This window comes from Salvelinus sp. IW2-2015, linkage group LG32 (genome assembly GCF_002910315.2).
Source record: "Salvelinus sp. IW2-2015 linkage group LG32, ASM291031v2, whole genome shotgun sequence".
NCBI lineage: Eukaryota > Metazoa > Chordata > Actinopteri > Salmoniformes > Salmonidae > Salvelinus > Salvelinus sp. IW2-2015.
The window spans coordinates 26,076,963-26,098,247 of record NC_036871.1 but is presented as its reverse complement, the minus strand read 5'-3'; the positions used below and the strand labels follow the sequence as shown (position 1 = coordinate 26,098,247).

The following is a 21,285-nucleotide window of genomic DNA, read 5'->3' as shown; positions in this document are numbered from 1 at the left end:
CATGGCCATGGACTTGGTCTTATATGGCTCTATGTGCACAAGGCCACACAGGATGTCAGTATTCATAAACAGACAATATAGGACTATACACAGACACATAGAGCTACAATGCACAATGAAAACACATGCCTTTTTATGTTAACGCTAGATTCATATGCATGTTCATTTATATTCCTATTGGTGACCAGTGTAGCATTTTTCCCTGTTTATTTTAGAGTCTAAAGATTGCTCTTAAATCTCACCCTGCTCCCTCCATACGGGTGGAATTTTCCTCTGTCTGCACTCTTACATTATTTTTAAAAAAGTAAAAAATTGTTTAGTATCYGGAGTAGCAACCATTTTGTCCTTCTGGCTTATCTCCCCAGAACATGTGCACTTTTTCCTCCAGAGAGAGAGGGAGGGAGGGAGGGAGGTTAGAACTCAGCTGCCTGGCCTTTCTATATTATTAGGTGAAGAGGAGCAGCACCATTTATCATGGAAGAATAACATTTGTGGAATTTATGACATTGCCTGCTAAGGCAATAAATTATTTGTATACAGGAATGCTATAGTACACACAAACATCTACTCGTATGCACACACTCACACACACATGCATGCAGGCACACTTAGGGACTTGGCAGTTGGCTGGCAGGCAGGTACACACGCACGTACGCAGGCATACACATATACACACACAATYACACACACATACACACAGTATCAATGTTTTAATATTGTAATGACTCTCCTCATGCACCTGCAGGTCGGTAGCGGAGGCCACCGAGGTGAATCTGAACATGCGTGTGGGTCTCCACACGGGCCGGGTTCTGTGTGGGGTCCTGGGACTGAGGAAGTGGCAGTATGACGTATGGTCCAACGATGTCACACTGGCCAACGTGATGGAGGCAGGGGGACTGCCTGGGTTAGTACCAGTTACCACCATGCCAAAATCTACTGTCCCAACTTCACACACAACAACTTCACACACAACACAGGCTGTGAGCTGCGCCTCTGGAGCAATTAGGGGTTAAGGGCCTTGCTCTAAAGCACAACGACAGTAGGTAGCACCACATGAGGCTGACTCTGTTTGTGTTTCTCCTTCTCCACCAGGAAGGTCCACATCACCAAGGCGACCCTGGACTCCCTGAATGGAGACTATGAGGTTGAACCAGGCAACGGTCATGAGAGAAATGCCTTCCTCCTCAAACACCAGATCGAGACCTTCTTCATTTGTGCCAACTCACCGACGGAAGGTGTGTTTGTGTCTGCGTACGTGTGGTGTGTGTGTGTGTGTGTGTGTGTGTGTGTGTGTGTGGTGTGTGTGTGTGGTGTGTGTGTGTGTGTGTGTGTGTGTGTGTGGTGTGTGTGTGTGTGTGTGTGTGTGTGTGTGTGTACAGTATGTGAGATCTTCTGCATGGGAGTGTGTATTGTGTGGTAGGATTAGAGGTGTTTGTATGTGTGTGTGGGGATGACTGTTTATGTGTGTTTACATTATGAAAAAAGTAAAAATAGACACATTTTAGGACACAGATCTCATTTGGTCTTATAGTAGTTAACTTAGGTTCAGTGATGACATCTGTGGAACATGAAGTAAGCCTACTAGCTAGCAGTAGTCTAGCCATTAGGATTCCTGGTTTTCACCTAGGCAGCCCGGGTTCAACTCCCGGTATGGGAACTCACACTTTGGGCAGCAGGTAGCCTAGTGGTTAGAGCATTGGGCCAGTAACCGAAAGGTCGATAGTTGGAATCCCTGATCCGACAAGGTGAAACATCTGTCGATTTGCCCTTSAGCAAGGCACTTAACCCTAATTGCTCTAGAGTCGCCATTGATAATGGCTGACCCTGGCCGTGACCACACTGTCTGAGRGTGTCTCAGGGGGAGTTGGGATATGCAAAAAACATATTTCTAATTCACACATACGTATCAATTGTACATGTGTGAAATTTGAAAAATATAAGCACCCACCAAATTATTACTAAATGATTATACTAGCATTCTTAGTTGGACTAGGAAACACAGTATGGGACATAACCTTGGGCATACTTGAACATTTTCTTGGATATACAGTACTCGACATAACATTGGATATACTTGGAAATACATACATGAACTGCACATAACCTTGGCATACTGTACATGGACAGATGCAGTGAGACTGCCAGAAGTTAGGATAGATAATCAATTTTAAGTCCAGATTTAAAAAAGACTTAACCTCTCATTAGCCTGCATTTTCATCTTAATAGGTCTGGAAAGACAGTACTTTAGTGCTGTAGTAATGTAGGCCTACATGTTCCATATGCTGTGTGTATATTAGAAAGTGTTAGGTACGTTTTCATTGAGTTGTCACTCCCTCACGTTGGTAGGGTTTTTCAGATGAGATGGGTTCCCTTACAGTCTCGCTGATGTTCTGTAAGTGCTGTTATTGTGTAGTGGAAACATCTAGGAGCAACAACGGCTCAGCCGCAAAGTGGTAGGCCACACAAGCTCACAGAACGGGACCGCCGAGTGCTGAAGCACGTAAAGATTGTCTGTTCTCGGTGACAACACTCACTACGGAGTTCCAAACTGCCTCTGTAAGCAACGTCAGCACAAGACTGTTCGTCGGGATCTATCTATCTCCTCTCCTGCTATCTCCTTCTCCTACCCTACCCTCGTCTTGCAGACTTTATTAGGTCTGGAGAGAGGATCTGACTTCCTGATGCCTGACGCCTGTGTATTTATTATATGCTGCTTGGCTATTCTAATGGTACACTGTAAAGAAATGAACACAGTCTGGTGAGGTGCTGAGTGCTGACTAGCGGAAGATAAATGAAACAGTCAAGGCTCTTCAGCCGAAACGTTGGCTAATAAATCTACAAGGAAGGAGAGATGAGTGCACAACTTTTCTTTAGCAATTGTGCACTGTTATCCACCAGGTTTCACATGATGTAAAAGTGTATGTATGTGGATCCTTACATGAACCTTTACAGCAGTGTCATAGTGTCTCAGAGGGCCGTCCAAMCACCCTGTCTTCTTCTACTCTCCTCCTCTGTGAGTGGTGGGACCCTTGACTAAGGTTGTGGCCCAAATGACTCTCAATGAAGTCCACCACTTTTCAACAAGTGCACTAAATAGGAAATAGGGTGCCATTTAAGACACAGCTTTGGTTAATCCTCTTAATAGACACACCGACAGCTCTACTTCATCTAAGAGAAGAGAGAGAAGAGACACAGTTGTGTGTTTGTGTTTGTGTACTGTAATCTGGGTTGAAACCATATCTACTGAAGTGTATCTCCTGTATCATAGTGTGTATCTTAACACCTGCTCTCACTGCTTGTTTGTTGACAGATATTCCCAGGATTGATTCTCTCGGATATAAAACCTGCCAAAAAGATGAAGTTTAAGACGGTGTGCTACTTGCTGGTGCAGCTCATGCACTGTAGGAAGATGTTCAAGGCAGAGATACCCTTCTCAAACGCCATGAACTGTGAGGATGGTGACAAGGTAAGGGMTTTGTGTGTGTTTGGGGATGTGTGTGTTATGTAAGGGAGTGTAGAGACAGAGAAGTTGTATGTGTGTGTATATATGAAATGTGTTTTTGTGTGTGTACATGCATGTGTGTGTGTTGTGTTAGGGAATGTAGAAACAGGGAGAGGCGTTGTATGCGCACGTGTGTACGTCTGTGCACATGTGTGCGTGCGTGCGTGCAAGTGTGTGTGAGCGTGCGTGTGTTTGTGCGTGCGTGTGTTTGTGCGTGCAAGTGTGTGTGTCCTCGATGAGGAGTCCCAGCCACCGAGACTTAGTTGACCTTCATCAGCTTACTTTCAAATCCTGTGGTAATCTGGCTAAGTGTCAGTGTGTTTACTTGACCTGCTATTCTTGTGAAGAAATCCTGAGGTCTGGCTACAGTTCAACTCTGGCTCAGGGTATTTAAATGCAGATGCTCAGGGTATTTAAATGCAGATGCTCAGGGTATTGAAATGCAGATGCTCAGGGTATTTAAATGCAGATGCTCAGGTCTGTGTGGGTGTGTGTGGAAAAAGGAGGTGTAGGATAAGAACCAAATTAATATTGCACTTTCAGATAAAAGCATGAAACTTGGTACACTCACCTACCTCTATGTGGTTACACTTATGTAATATGTCATAGAGCTGTGACTATGTAAAGTTCATGCAATCATCTGTAACAGTTTGAAACTGTTTCCATTTCCTTCGTGATAACCCTGGATGAAAACATGTAGACATAGACAAGACAATACACAGGAGAGGAAAAGGACAAAGTGTAAATATACTCGACACAGAATGAAAGATTAGGATTCAGGCCACACACACACTCTCTCCAGGTTGTTGGAAATGACACAGACTCGGGGAGAGAAATAGAGAGAGAGAGATAGAGGGTGACGGGAGAGGAGGAAGGAGAGAAAGGATGAGTGAGCTCAGAGCAGGCGTGGGTGTGTGATGTGATGACTGTCCTATGCTCCCCAGACCATCTCCAAAAGATTGGGTCATATGCAGAAGTTCACATTCTGTGGGGAATATATTACAGTGGGAGATAGAGAGGAAGATAGAGAGACACATAGAGAGAGAGAGAGAGAGAGAGAGAGACAAAGCAAGAGAGAGAGTGGGAGATAGAGGGAGAAACTGAAGAGAGAGACTAGAGAGAGAGAAAGACGGTAGAGGAAAGGGGTGAGAGACAAGCTTTTAACATAGACATATACATACTCATTAGCATAATGAATGCACACACACCTCCGAAACAACCAACAAAAAGCGAGAGGTGTTAAAGGATGAAGGATGATGAGGATGAAGTCAATGGGGTGTGTGTTAACCTTCCGCAACATTCGTCATTCACTCTGTGGCCCCCCTGTCCCCATTATGAAGCCACTCTCTCCAGCCTCTCCTTGCCTACTCACTGGCTCTCACACTGTGATACTGATGTCTGTACAGCTCAATGGCTTTCTGCCTTCATCCAGGAAGACTCACTCAGGCTACGTCACAAATGGCACCCTATTCCCTATATAGTGCACTACGAAGGGAATAGGGTGCCATCTGGGATGTATCCTCCTTCTCTCTGGTGTTAAATCACTGCTTCTGCGCTGCTGCCCCACATAGCGTACTGTACAATAATGATATTTACTTCCTATGGACACTTAAGAAAAGGGTGTTTAGTTGGGTCAGAGAATTAATGTTAGCTGTAGAGGAATAATGAATGTTATAACTGTAGAGGAATATGAATGTTAACTGTGAGGGAGGTAATGAATGTTACTAGAGGGAATAATGAATGTTACTGTAGAGGAATAATGAATGTTAACTGGAAAGGGAATATGATGTTAACTATAGAAGGTAATGAATGTTAACTGTAGAGGAATGAATGAATGTTAACTGTAGGGAATATGATGTTACTGTAGAGGGAATATATGAATGTTAACTGTATAAGGAATCATGAATGTTAACTGTAGAGGGATAATGAATGTTAACTGTAGAGAGATTAATTGAATGTTAACTGTAGAGCAATAATGAATGTTAACTGTAGCAAGACATATGAATGTTCTGCTAGAAGGAATACTGGAAGTTAAGTAGAGGGAACTGAAGTCGTTAACTGTAAGGGATACGATGTTAATTAGGAATATGATGTTACTTAGAAGAATAAGAATGTTAACTGTAGAGGCAATAATGAATGTATAACTGTAGAAGGAAGAATTACTGAATGTTAACATGTAGAGGAATATGAATGTTTAACTGTAGAGGAATACTGAATTTAACTGTAGAGGGAATAATGAATGTTAACTGTAGAGGACAAGAATATGATTACTGTAAGAATATGAATGTTAACTGTAGAATGAATAATGAATGTTAATGTATAGGGAATAATGAATGTTAACTGTAGAGGGGAAAATGCGATGTCTAACTGTAGAAGGAACAATGAATGTTAACTGTTAGAGGAATAATGATGTTAACTGTAGAGGAACAATGAATGTTAACTGTAGAGGAACAATGAATGTTACTGTAGAGGCGAATAAAATGTAGCTTTTCAACGAGAGGAATACGCTGAATGTTAACTGTAGGGAATAATGCATAGTTAACTGTAGAGGGAATAATGAATGTTAACTGTAGAGGGAATAATGAATGTTAACTGTAGAGGGAACAATGAATGTTAACTGTAGAGGGAATACTGAATGTTAACTGTAAAGGGAATAATGACTGTTAACTGTAGAGGGAACAATGAATGTTAACTGAACTGGAGAGGGAACAATGAATGTTAACTGAACTGGAGAGGGAACAATGAATGTTAACTGGAAAGGGAATAATGAATGTTAACTGGAGAGGGAATAATGGATTTTTTGTTTGTTGTGTGAAGTTAAGCATTTATTAAGTTGATGTCAGTTATTGACAAATGTGAAGTCAAGTCAACCACAATGATTGATTTAGTTTCATTGCCCTTTTTGAATACAATTAGAACAAATCTCTTCTTACTCCAATGTCAATATTTCTGTTGAATGGTTTGTGATATACAGTACGTGCTAAATAGGGTTGTCACAATACCAGTATTGCGATACTCATAAGTATCGTGGCAAGGAAACAAAACATGAGATAGATTTAATTTCTTGAGTAAAAATGCCCTAATGTTTGAAACAAACATTATTATGTTGTCATCCAGAGTCTTAAAAAAAWATATATATATATAGCACAGAATATTTTACTTAAAGTAGGTTTTTAAGGTCCAAAGACTTTCTTCTGCTTTGTGTTTTCTTTTTTGGCATGGAAAATCAAATATTGCGATATTGCGATACTGGTATCGTCACAAYCCTACCTACATGCAGTTAGATTTAAACTTTCTCTACCCCGCAGTGATCCTCAACAATAGACAGTAAAAGCCCCGTAGTATTTTTCCTCCAAGCTCCATTGTTTTGAACAGCTGGTATCAAACCCTCTGAACGTAGTTAAGTCAGGACTCCGTTTCCCACAATGCTGTGCCACAGCGGAGGGCCCTGCGGACGGCTCCAGATAAACTGCGGAACCGGACTTCGGTGTCAGCTAACGTGACCCAGGCCAGCCCGGGCACGCGGGTCAACCGCTACATTGGTCGTCTGATCGAGGCGAGGCAGACAGAGTCGGACACAGCTGACCTCAACTTCCTTACACTCATGTACAAGTGCTCTGAGCGCGAGCAGAGGGTGAGTTACTGTACTGCACTTACAACATACATGTACACACACACAACTGCAAACTCTGCAACATAAGGAATAAAATTACTTTTGAATCGGACTCTTTCATAGACATTGCATCCATGTCTGCTTTATTAATTGTTTTGCATATATCTGAGACATCCCTCTCTCTGGTTTCTCTGACAGTACCACCAGCTACAGGATGAGTACTTCTCCAGCGCTGTTGTGCTCTCTCTAATCCTAGCTGCCTTGTTCGGCCTTGTCTACTTTCTCATCATCCCACAGTATGTATTAGATTATTAGAGGTGTCATCCTACCACAGTATGCATTAGATATTAAGAGGATATCATTCCTACCAAAGAATGTATTAGATTATTAACGAGGGACATCATCCTACCGACAGTATGCATTAGATTATTAGAGGATATCATTCCTACCAAAAGTGTATGTATTAGATTATTAAGGACATCATCCTACCACAGTTATGCATAATTAGTTAAGAGGATATCATCCTACCACAAGTATGTATAGGTTATTAGAGGATATTATCCTACCAACAGTATGTATTGGTTATTAGGGATATCATCCTACCACCAGTAATGTATTAGTAGTATTAGAGGATATCATCCTATGCCACAGGTATGGTTTAGTTTATTAGACGGGTGTCATCGCTACCCACAGTAGTGTATTAGGTTATTGAGGATATGCATCCTAACAAGTTTGTATTAGATTATTAGAGGATTCATCCTACCGACAGTATGTATTAGATTTTAGAGGATATTCATCCTACACAGTATTGCATTAGATTATAGAGGTTAGTCATACTACACCAGAATTAGATATATTTAGAGGTGTCATCCTACCAAGTATGTATTAGCTTATTAGAGGGATATTCATCCTACCACAGAATGAGATAGTAGAGGTTGTCACCCGCTCCTACACAGTATGTATGTAGGGTTATTAGAGGTATCATCCTACCACGTATGTATTAGGTTATTAGAAGGTGTCATCCTACCACAGTATGTAATTAAGGGGTTATTAGAGATATCATCCTAACACATTTGTATTAGATTATTAGAGGATATCATCCTACCACAGTAGTTATTAGATTATTAGAGGATATCATCCTACACAGTATGCATTAGATTATTAGAGATATCATCCTACCACAAGATTAGATATTAGAGGGTCATCCACTACAGTATGTAGATTATTGAGGATATCATCTACCAAGTATGTATTAGGTTATTAGAGGATACATCCTAACACAGTTTGTATTAGATTATTAGAGGATATCATCCTACCACAGTATGTATTTAGATTATTAGAGGTATCATCCTAAACACAGTATGTATTAAGATTATTATAGATATCATCCTCCACAGTATGTATTAGATTATTAGAGGATATATCCTAACACAGTATGCATTAGATATAGAGGATATACATCCTACCACCGTATGTATTAGGGTTTATAGAGGTGTCATCCTACCACAGTATGTATGTGTTATTAGAGGTGTCATCCTACCACAGTATGTATTAGATTTTTAGAGGTGTCATCCTACCAAGTATGCATTAGATTTATTAGAGGATATCATCCTACCACAGTATGTTTAGATTATTAGAGGATATCATCCCACACAGTATGTATTGATTATTAGGGTGGTCATCGCTACCAGTCATGTATTATATTATTAGACGGGTGTCATCCTACCACAGTATGTATTAGATTATTAGAGATATCATCACTACCACAGTATTAGATTATATTAGAGGTATCATCCTACACAGTATGTATTAGATTATTAGAGGATATCATCCTACCACAGTATGTATTAGATTATTAGAGGATATCATCCTATGCCACAGTATGGTATTAGGTTATTAGAGGTGTCTCCTATCCAAAGTATGTATTAGGTTATTGAGGTGTCATCCTACAGGCCAGTATGTATTAGGTTATTAGAGGATATCATTCCACACAGTATATATTAGGTTATTAGAGGTGTATCCTACCACAGTATGTATTGCAGTTATTAGAGGATATCATCCTACACACAGTATGTATGAGATTATTAGAGGTGTCATCCTACCACAGTATGTAGTTAGGTTATCATTCTACCACAGTATGTATTAGGTTATTAGAGGATATCATCCTACCACAGTATGTATTAGATTATAGAGGATATCATCCTACCACAGTATGCTATTAGGTTATTAGAGGATATCACTACCCACAGTATGTATTAGGTTATTAGAGGATATCTGACAGCAACTCATTCTGTAGCTCTCTCTCCTCGCCTCTCTCCGCTCGCTCTCCTCTCTCTCTCTCTCTTCTCTCTCTCTCGTCTCTCTCTCTCTCTCTCTCTTCTCTCTCTCTCGGTCTCTCTCGGTCTCTCTCGGTCCTCTCTCTCTGGTCTCTGGTTCTCTCTCTCTCTCTCTCTCCTCTCTCTCTCTCTCTCCCTTACTCTCTCTTTCACTTTCTCCCTCTATCTCTCTCTTCATTTTACTATATGATGTCTGACAGCAACACACGCTCTCTGTAGCTCTCTCTGTAGCTCTCTACAGCTCTCTCTGTATCTCTTCTGTATCTCTCAATGCAGCTCTCTTCTCTGCAGCTCCCTCTGCAGCTCTCTCTGTGTCTCTCTCTGCAGCTCTGCTGCAGCTCTCTCGTATCTCTCTCGTATCTCTCTCTGTATCTCTCTCTGTATCTCTCTGCAGCTCTCTCTGCACTCTCTCTTTTCTGCTTTCATTTTACTGTATGATTTATTTATTTTTGTGACCAAATGTTTTGTTATTTAGTCTTTTTTTATGGGCGGGTGGGGTGTGGGTATTACTGGTACAATATAGAAATTCATATATTTTATATTCAGTTCATATTCACCTGTGGGCTGCCACTCAAGAAAGAGAAACTTTTTAAAAAGGTACATAAATACAAAGTATTGATCATTATGATCATTTACAGAGTTAACTAATAATAATAATACATTTAAAGGAAAATAACAACAAAAAAGTGAGCCTCCACAACATAACCTCCCGTTCCCCAACCCACCCCTTCACACCCCTCTAACAACTAGGTTGGCTGCCATTCCCCCGCCCCCCCGCCCCCCCACGAGAACACACTATATTTTTTCTCTTTTGATCTGCTGCTTTTCAGTTGACTTCCACGGCTCTGTCCACTAACTCTCCCCTTCTTCTCCTCTCTCTCTCCCCTTCTTTCTTTCCACTCTATTCCTCTCTCTCCTGCTTCTGTCACCAGGGAACAGTGGTTCTGGTCCTACTGGTCACCTGCATCTGTTTCCTAGTAGTTTGTCATCATGTACCTGCATGTCACTAAATTACAGGTAAATGCCTGCTTGATGCCTTGGTCACCATTCTGATTTAACATGTCTTTCTTTACTTATTCAACTCACTCACTTTTTGACTGGCTCATTACCTGTAAGTAGTTTTCTTGGGTAGGTCAAGTGGCCACGAGAAACTCTTGCGCTCAAGCTATAAGTAATTTGTGATAAGTATGTGCTGGTAAATTTAATTTATCAAATATAAACAATTTCAGCTTAAATAGGCAAATATTCAATTATTTTTTCATAAGTAGTCTATAATGGAATCTGGTGTATGTAATTGATGTCAAATGGCCTTCAGAAAACTTTGCAAATCACACTCAGTTTTCCTTCAAACTCAATGCTAAGTCTATTAATTTCAGCTTTCGTTGAGGTGACAGTTTTACTTTTTCCAACTTTCCCAAACCCCTCAGCTAATATATACAAATGTATGTCTTTTCAAATTAAATTCTTACCAGTCTCCCTCCCCTTTTCCTCCTAATCTCTTTCTCTCTCTGTGTCTATCCTCTCATTCTCTCTTCTTCTCTTTCTCTCTCTCTCTCTCCTCTCTTCTCTCTCTCTCTCTCTCTCATCTCTTCTCTCCCTCTTTCTCTTCTCCTCTTGGCTCTCTCTCTCTGGTCTCTCTCTCTCTCTCTCTCTCATCTCTCTCTCTCTCTCTCTCTCTCTCTCTCTCTCTCTCTCTCTTCTCTCTTTCTATCTCTCTCTCTCTCTCTCTTCTCTTCTCTCTCTCTCTCTCCGTATTCTCTCTTCTCTCTCTCTCTCTTCATCTCTCTCTCTCTCATCTCTCTCGTCTCTCTCTCTCTCGTCTCTCTCTCTCTCTCGTCTCTCTCTCTCTCTCTCTCTCTCTCGTCTCTCTCTCTCTTCTCTCTCTCTCCTCTCTCTCTCTCCTCTCTCTCTCTCTCTCTCTCTCTCTCTCTCTCTCTTTTCTTCTCTCCTCCCCTCTTCTCTCTCTCTCTCTCTCTCTCTCTCTCCTTCTCTCTCTTCCTCTCTCTCTCTTCTCTCTCTCTTCTCTCTCTCTCAGTGTTTTTCCGAGGCTGCACTTCACCATTCCGATCCGGTACCGTTCTGTTTAGTGTAAATTCTGGGCTAAGCCGCTGTGAAGTGGACCACGCTAAAACCGCTTAGCTATTAATTCATTTCAGTAGCTTGGAACATATTGGTAACATGCAATCAATTGAAGACCCTTGAATTGTGACGGGTAAATCATGCTATTGCGCTGCTATTTATTATTTCTATTCCCTCCGCGCCTGCATCTATTAACACGGCCTAACGCCCCTCTAACTGCATATTTCCTCATCTCATCCTCGTTACATTCTCCTATGTATATTTCATCGTGCTCCTCTTCTAATCAATAGCAAAAAAACGTCGCCTCAATCCTCTCTATCTCTCCTCGCTTAAAATGCTACCTGCTCGAGAGGTACTTCTTATGCCAAGTCTCTGCTTCCTCTATCATCCTCTATCAGTTCTCTATTATCCTCCTCTTCCCTCTCTCTCTGAACTGACTCCTCTCCTCTCCTCTATACTCTTCCTCTCCTTCCCTCTACCCACTCTATTCTCTCCTCTCCTCTCTCGTACCACGCTCCTCTCCTCTATATCCCTCTTTTCCCTCCTCTATACTTCACCTCCGCGTTTCTCACTCTATACCCTACACGCTCAACAATCACACTTATACCTTCCATACCTCCCATCCTCTCCATTTACACCCTCCTCTCCTTCTATACTCCTCTCCCTATCCTCTATACTCCTCTACCGCTCTCCTCTAACACTCCTCTCGTCTCCTCCCTATCCTCTACACTCTCCTCTCCCCTCCATCTCCTCTCACACTCCTTCCTCCTTCCTCTATTACCCTCTCCTATCCTCTACACTCCTTCTCCTCTCGTATACTCCTCTTCACTTCTCTTTACACTCCTCTCTCCTCTTCTATACTCTACTCCTCTCCTCATCCTCTACACTCCTCCTCTTTTAATACTCCTCTCCTATCCTCTACACTCCTCTCCTCTATACTCCTCGCTCCCTTCCCTCACTTCCTCTCCTCTCCTCGTCCTCTTCCTCTCCTCTCCTCTCTCCTCTCTGCCTCCTCCTCCTCTCCTCTCCTCTCCTCGATCTCTCTCTACCTCTACCTCCCTCTACACTCCTCTCCTCTATGTTTTTCTCCCAGGTGGCTGCATGCCGTGGCTGTGGGGTAGTGCCCACCACTCCAACAGCTCCAGCATCGTCAAACATGGATACAGGCAGGCCCGCTACGAAGCTTCAACCGTACTTTGATGGAGCTGCCGTGCGACGGTGCCCGCTACGCGTTCTTGTCATGCGTTGTGGGCACGCTGACACTGGCGCTCTTCCTGCGCGTATCCTGGAATGCCAAAGATGGCACATGTTGCTCCTCCTGGGGGTGCTGTATGTCACTGTGCTGGAGCTCAGCGGATTTCAGACGCACCGGCGAGGTAAGAGAGAAGACAGAACATACAACATCACTTGTCGGGTGAAAGAGAGGATACACACATTTACTAGGGATGTGTATCTTTCCCTTTCAAGATGATTCGATCGGTATAGATACATGGGCTCCGATACGATACAGGAACAATGCATTTAGTTCGGTTCAAACTTGAATTCGGTGCGATTCAGTTTTGATTTTTTAATTTTACATTTTTTAAATTTCACCTTTATTTAACCAGGTAGGCTAGTTGAGAACAAGTTCTCATTTGCAACTGCGACCTGGCCAAGATAAGCTAGCAAGTTCGAAACTACAACACACAGAGTTACACATGGAATAAACAAAAAAAAAAAGAACGACAAGTCATAATACATGTAGAACAAAATAAGTTTATATAGCAGAGAGTGCATAATGAAGGTAAGATAAGGGAATTAAGGCAATAAATAGGCCATGGTGGCGCAGTAATTCAATCAGCAATTAAACACTGGAATGGTAGATGTGCAGAAGATGAATGTGCAAGTAGGGATACTGGGGTGCAAAGGAGCAAGATAAATAAATAAATACAGTATTGAGGTAGGTAGATGAGGTAGGTAGATAGATGGCTGTTTACAGATGGGCTATGTACAGGTGCAGTGATCTGTGAGCTGCTTCTGACAGCTGGTGCTTAAAGCTAGTGAGGAGATATGATCTTCCAAGCTTTCAAGAATTTTTGCAGTTCGTTCCAGTCATTGGCAGCAGAGAACTGGAAGGGGGACGCCAAAGGAGGAATTGGCTTTGGGTGGCATGTACCAAGTGAGATTATACCTGCTGGAGCGCGTGCTACGAGTGGGTGCTGCTATGGTGACCAGTGAGCTGAGATAAGGTGGGGCTTTACCTAGCAGAGACTTGTAGATGACCTGGAGCCAGTGGGTTTGGCGACAAGTATGAAGCGAGGGCCAACCAACGAGAGCGTACAGGTCGCAATGGTGGGTAGTGTTTGGGGCTTTGGTGACAAAATGGATGGCACTGTGATAGACTGCATCCAGTTTGTTGAGTAGAGTGTTAGAGGCTATTTTATAGATGACATCACCAAAGTCGAGGATCGGTAGGATGGTCAGTTTTACGAGGGTATGTTTGGCAGCATGAGTGAAGGAGGCTTTGTTGCGATATAGGAAGCCGATTCTAGATTTAATTTTGGATTGGAGATGCTTAATGTGAGTCTGGACCAGACACCTAGGTATTTGTAGTTGTCCACGTATTCTAAGTGAGAGCCGTCCAGAGTAGTGATGCTGGACGGGCGTGCAGGTGCGGGCAGTGATCGATTGAATAGCATGCATTTAGTTTTACTTGCGTTTAAGAGCAGTTGGAGGCCACGGAAGGAGAGTTGTATGGCATTGAAGCTCGTCTGGAGGTTAGTTAACACAGTGTCCAAAGATTCAAGAACGATTCGATGCAATTTGTTGTTGCATAAACACATTCATTTTCCATTCTCCATATAAAAATGATCATATAAACAGATTTTCTTTAAGCAAAACTACCAAAACGATTGCTGATGSTGAACCTGAACAATCAAAATAAAATCAATTGTAAGCCACGTTAAGCAGGTGGGATATAGCCACATGAGAGTTGGGTCTCCATTAGTCTCCAATAACCTATCAATTGACATGGGTTGTCACAACTAATAAAGCCTAATACCACACAAGCCATTTTAGCATTTGAATGCTGAAGGTGCCGTTCAGATTTGCTAAATCAGAAACAGGCCGCCTACCTCCTCGCGTTGGTCAGTGCGCGAAGCTGGCACAGTGCACAGTTTGACCAGGCTACTGATATTCCATAGGGTTGTTYTCGGCATTTAAAATGACATGTAGATCAATGACTGTCAACACAGTCAACACAACACACTGAAGAAGAGGACGCATCAGTTGGTCTATCCACATCTCCCCACTTCCCCTATTAATTTATGATGTGGTACAGTCTTACTGTGTACCTAATTATATTGCTGACTTCTCTGTTGGTTTGTCCAACAGTGATGGGGTCCATAGCGTTATTTCTCTGTGGGGGTGGAGGGGTGTCTTCCCATGTACTTAAACTCCCCTTTTAATGAATAATGTGGTCAGTCCTTTTGTATATGTTGCTGATGTCTCTATTGGTTTGTCCCACAGTGGGGGGTCTAATCTCCAGATCCGGGGCTATGAGCCCATCCTATCCCTGCTGCTGTTCACCAGTGCCCTGGCCCTCCACTCCAGACAACTGGACCTCAAACTACGACTGGACTTCCTTTGGGCCACACAGGTGTGTGTTTCTGTGTGTGTCACTGTGTGTAACAGCCAGTGCCAGGCTATTGGCTGTTAAAGCTGCGGGCAGAGTGGTGGTGTCTGATATTGGAATGTTGGTTAGGATAGGACAACGATAGGTCTCTAGTAGGGGCTGGCTTTAGGTTTGGACCATAGAGATCCTATTACATTGCTATATAATATTCTAATTCTAATTCTATGGTTTGGAACTTATAGCTATTGGTTCTACCTAGTGCTGCTTGTCCATAACGTCAGGCTAACACAGCGCCTCAGTCATGTAGTACATTTAGAGCTTTTACTGACACCTTGTGGTAAGAACTTCGAATTTCAGGCTTGAGTTGTACTKTGGGTTGAATATAATGTTCCAGTTTTATTCAAATTAGTATATGGCATTTGTTCGTGCGTGCGTGCGTGCGTGTGTGCGTTGTCAGGCAGAGGAGGAGAGGGATGGCATGGAGAAGGTCAAGCTGGACAACAGGCGGATTCTTTTCAACCTGCTTCCAGCTCACGTGGCTCAACACTTCCTCTTGTCCAACCCCAGAAACATGGTGAGTCCTATGGACGGACGGACGGACAGGCGGATAGACGGACAGACAGAGGCAGGCAGACAGACAGACAGCATTGATGTTTCATAAAGGATATAACCCCTCAAAGTCTAATAGGATTATTGATATCTTGTCATACAGTGAATTCGGAAAATATTCAGACCCCTTCCCTTCATCCACATTTTGTTACATTGCAGCCTTATTCTAAAATGCATTAAATCATTGTTTTCCTCATCAATCTACACACAACACACCAAAATGACAAAGCGAAAACAAGTTTTTAGAAATGTTTGAAAATGTATTAAAAATAAAAAACAAAAATACCTAATTTACATAAGTATTCAGACCCTTTGCTATGAGACTCGAAATTGAGTTCAGGTGCATCCTGTTTCCACTGATCATCCTTGAGATGTTTCTACAACTTGATTGGAGTCCACCTGTGGTAAATTCAATTGATTGGACATGATTTGGAAAGGCCCACAGTTGACATTGCATGTCAGTGCTAAAACTAAGCCATGAGGTTCAAGGAATTGTCCATAGAGCTCAGAGAGATAATTATGTTGACGCACAGATCTGGTGAACGGTACCCAAAAATGTCTGCAGCATTGAAGGTCCCCAAGAACACAGTGGCCTCCATCATTATTAAATGGAAAAAGTTTGGAACCACCAAGACTCTCCTAGAGCTGGCCGGCTGGCGAAACTGAACAATCGGGAGAGAAGGGCCTTAGTGAGGGAGGTTTACCAAGAACCGATGGTCACTCTGACAGAGCTCCAGAGTTCCTCTGTGGAGATGGGAGAACCTTCCAGATGGACATCCATCTCTGCAGCACTCCACAAATCAGGCCTTTATAGTAGTGGCCAGACGGCAGTCACTCCTCAGTAAAAGAMACATGACAGCCCGCTTGGAGTTTGCCAAAAGGCACCTAAAGGATTCAGACCATGGGAAACAAGATTCTCTGATCTGATGAAACCAAGATTGAACTTTTTGGYCTGAATGCCAAGCGTCACGTCTGGAGGAAACCTGGCACCATCCCTACGGTGAAGCATGTTGGTGGCAGCATCATGATGTGTGGATGTTTTTCAGCAGCAGGGATTGGGAGACTAGTCAGGCTTGAGCGAAAGATGAAAGGAGCAAAGTACAGAGAGATCTTTGATAAAACCTGCTCCAGAGAGCTCAGGAACTTAGACTGGGATGAAGGTTTACCTTCCAACAGGACATCGACCCTAAGCACACAGACAAGACAACACAAAAGTGTCTTCATGACAAGTCTCGGAATGTCTGGAATCGCTGCCAAAGGTGCTTCAACAAAGTACTGAGTAACGGGTCTGAATACATATGTAAATCTAATATTTCAGTTTTTTATTTGTAATAGATTTGCAAACATTTCTAAAAACCTGTTTTTGCTTTGTCATTATGGGGTATTTTGTGTAGATTGATGAGGAGGAAAAATTATTGAATCAATTTTATAATAAGGCTGTAAYGTAACAAAATGTTGAAAAAAGTCAAGTACAGTGCATTTGCGAATGCACTGTATGTATGGCCTAAGGGTGATTATCTGTTCTCCTATAGGATCTGTATTACCAGTCCTATGCCCAAGTCGGAGTGCTGTTTGCTTCCATCCCCAACTTCAATGAYTTCTACATTGAGCTGGATGGGAACAACATGGGAGTAGAGTGTCTGAGACTACTCAATGAAATCATCGCTGATTTTGACGAGGTGAGGCCCTTTCGGCTGCTACAGTTAACTTAACTGGGAGAATGTGTTCTATTCTTCTGTGTATGGCTGTGAATCTTGTTTATTTTTCCTCAGCTCATGGATAAAGAATGCTATAAGGACATTGAGAAGATCAAAACCATAGGCAGCACCTATATGGCAGCTGTGGGTCTAGTCCCCACCATCGGAACAAAGGTGTGTGTGTGTGTGTGTGTGTGTGTGTGTGTGTGTGTGTGTGTGTGTGTGCTTGCGCATGTTTAATAAATAAATAAAAATATGAATATAACAAGGACAATGAATGAATGTGATTATGACATACAGTATATATATTTTTACTTCCTTTCTACAGGACAAAAGATCTGTCTATGATCACCTGAGCACAGTGGCAGACTATGCTATTGAGATGTTTGATGTGCTGGATGAAATCAACTACCAGTCATACAACGACTTTGTCTTGAGAGTGGGTATCAACGTGGGTCCGGTGGTGGCGGGTGTGATCGGGGCCAGGAGGCCTCAGTATGATATCTGGGGGAACACAGTGAACGTGGCCAGTCGCATGGACAGCACCGGAGTCCCTGGCAAGATACAGGTACCGTATTAAATTAGGAGTTATGTTTGAGGCTTGAGGATTGGCCCGGAGTAGATTGGTGTTGGTGAGTAAATCTCATTGTATGACAGTGGTTTAATCTCTCTCTCCCTCTCCCTCCCTGTCTCTCTCTTTCTCTCGCGCTCCCTCCTTTCCTCCCCCAGGTAACAGAGGATGTGTACCGTATCCTGGGGGATAACTATGACCTGGTGTGCCGGGGGAAGGTCAGCGTGAAGGGTAAGGGTGAGATGCTCACCTATTTCCTGGAGGGCAAGGTCCACAGCGCGGGCTGCGCCACCACCTCCTCCGTGGTGCGCTCTGCCAGCCTGAACCGCCGCGCCCACTCCTGTGGCAAGGCCAGCGTTCCCACCAAACTGGGCAGTGTCAACTCTGTCGCCAGCTTCACAGTTCGCGCCAGCATGGTTAGCCTCGGTGGCACGGGTAACAGCAGCTCTAGYCCCAGTGTCAGTGTCAGCATCCACCCCATGCCATGCTTGCCCTCACCCTGCGTGCCCACTCTGGGAGAGGAGGATGAAGAAGAGGAGACAGATGTAGATGTGGGAGGAGTGGTGGTGGAACGGGTGAAAGAATTGGCGGTGTAGGGAGGTGGAGAGAAGAAGTGCCGCACTGTTGTAAACTTGAGTTCCAGACCTCCCCGTCCTGGGCTATCACATCCGTCAGGAGTCACTGGGGGTTCCACTAAAGACTGAACCAGGGTCTCCTGTGGGTAAATGGTACACTGGGATACTGGGACAGCCCACTGCACAATGGAGGGATGCTCCTCGAGGAGTTACCTGTCTCTGAGGATGGTCAGACTGGACAACTGGACAATCACACCTAGGATGGCCGCACGGATAAAATCATGCAGACTTGATTGAGTTTGTTGTTACATAAATAGTGACTTGCCACTGTTTGCAACCAAACACAATCAACTGAAGAATTCCGGCTTCCAGCATTGGAATATCAGGCTCCTGGTGACATGACCAGGAGTGTGAGTGAGTGTGGCAGCCAGGTGATAGTGTGTCATCCCTCTGTGTGTGAACACTCCCAACAGGGGGACATGCACAAAGCACAGCCCAGTATTATCCACATAAAAAGACGGAACTTTTTATGTCTTCTTCTCTGATTATGCCAAGGATTCATTCCATCCTTCAAGGTGTAATAGGCTATTTTTCGTGTACTGTAAATACGGTATGCATGCAAATGTGTATTCATACACAAGTATTTATATGTGTGTATGCATGTGGGTGTTCGACCTTAAATCTTAAATGAAATAGCACAAATACAATTTTTATACATTCAAAGAGTCCTCAACATCTCAAAAGGCTTTTGACACAACGTCTTTAGTAGTGCATGACCTGTTAGTGCTGGTCTGGACTGGTCTGGTTTCCTGTCGAGTGTAAACCAAAGCAATGAGCTCCTCTAACATCCTGTTGTTTATTACTTCGTCCTTCACAAAAGGAGCACTACTACCGTCTAGGTTTCTGGCTTTTTACAGCTAGTCATGGTCAGGGGGGTCAAACACTCAATAGTCAAGATATATGGTTTACTGCATATGACATATTTTAAGTCTCATGGATCCAAACAAATAATCATGGCTGTTTAGTAAGACTGTTTAGAACCAGAATGGTCTGGTTTTAGATAAGGGTAAGTCACGTAGTGTTACATTTCTAATGTAGGGAACCAGGTACAACACACACACAGTCAGACGTAGCTTTGTTTGCATCCATAAACTTGTCGAGTTGTGTATTGATCAAGGCTTGTTATTCGTCCATTGCTCTGCCCTGATAGAGATTATGTGTGGGGGTGTGTGTCCTGTGTTGGCTATACACGCAGCAGGCTGTAGCCAAGGCTTTGAAGGGACAGGGAGGTCGGTAAAATAGGCATTGGGTAAGGTGCGTTGGCTTTGACCCACAGAGCGATGCCCTCATCCTTGAGTCCCCGATGTGTGCTATAGAACTTTAGTTAATGCCAAACCTGGAACAGTCACTCTTACGCACAACCACCAACACATACGTATGTATGCTCGCACACACACCACACACACAACACACACACACACACACACACACACACACCACACACACACAACACACACACACACACAACACACCACACAACACACACAACACACACACTCACACAAACAACACACACCACACACCACACACACACACACCACTCACACTCCACACACACACAAATAAAGCAATATTCTGCAAATACGTACAGACTTAGCACCATCTGTGGCAGCTGTAGAATCACAGTGTTTCCAACTCCCATGCTGTAGACTATGACCATTAGATAGAGAGATGACGACTTTCCCTTGATCTGCAAAAATGTAAATACATCAAGTTTCAAGTATTTTGCCTTACTTCTATAAACGCTTACAGTGATTGAAAAATGCCTTTTTAGCGCATCACTTTGATACGCAGAATTTTGTAAATAAATGACTACTACAGCTGTAAACAACGTTGTATCTTGTACAGTGTAAAGTTGGGTTATCTCAGATTTTGTAATAAACACACTTTATTGATGTACAAAATACATTTACTTTGTTGATATGCGTGTGCAAGTGTGTGATGTAGGAATTAGGCCAAGATTCAGCAATTCTGCCATTCCGAGATGTCAAGTCATGTCCTTGATGAGGTTACCCCTTGATAGGCATGTTGTTTGTCCCTCAACGAAATCTTCAAATCACCTTTCAAATCAGGACCACCATGGTCCAAGTGGATGTAGTTTAYACTATATATACAAAAGTATGTGGACACCCTTTCAAATTAGTGGATTCGGCTATTTCAGCCACACCCGTTGCTGACAGGTGTATAAAATTGAGAACACATATATGCAATCTCCATAGACAAACATTGGAAGTCCTTACAGTATTCTCCCTGTACACCAAGTCAGAACCTTAGGATAAATAAAGGGGGCATATAAGCAGACCATGAAAGCTCTTACAATATTCGATGATTACGTTTCTCTAAAACAGGCTATAGGCTACATGTGCACCATCAGGTCAGAACAGTAGGCTAAGTTATGAGGGGGGAAAGGGACCAAATTATYAGGGTGAGACACATGGGCTACTAACAACTTACTACACAACATACACTTAGTATTACTTTCTTAGCTACAGTATACATATCTCCCTGGCATATTACATAATTTATGCAGCAGCATACAATACATTTTTGGACTCACCTTGAACAGGAAGGTGGTGCGGCGGTCCTTCGTGAGCAAATTTGTCATCAAACTTTGTCATCAAAGTCTGGCA

At 42.9% G+C, this 21,285-nt stretch overlaps 1 pseudogene; it reads left to right on the top strand.

Moving 5' to 3' along the window:
* LOC111957023 (adenylate cyclase type 1-like) overlaps positions 1–20,084 on the top strand; it is a 52,796-nt pseudogene extending 32,712 nt beyond the window's left edge.
* The last annotated feature ends 1,201 nt before the right edge of the window (positions 20,085–21,285 follow it).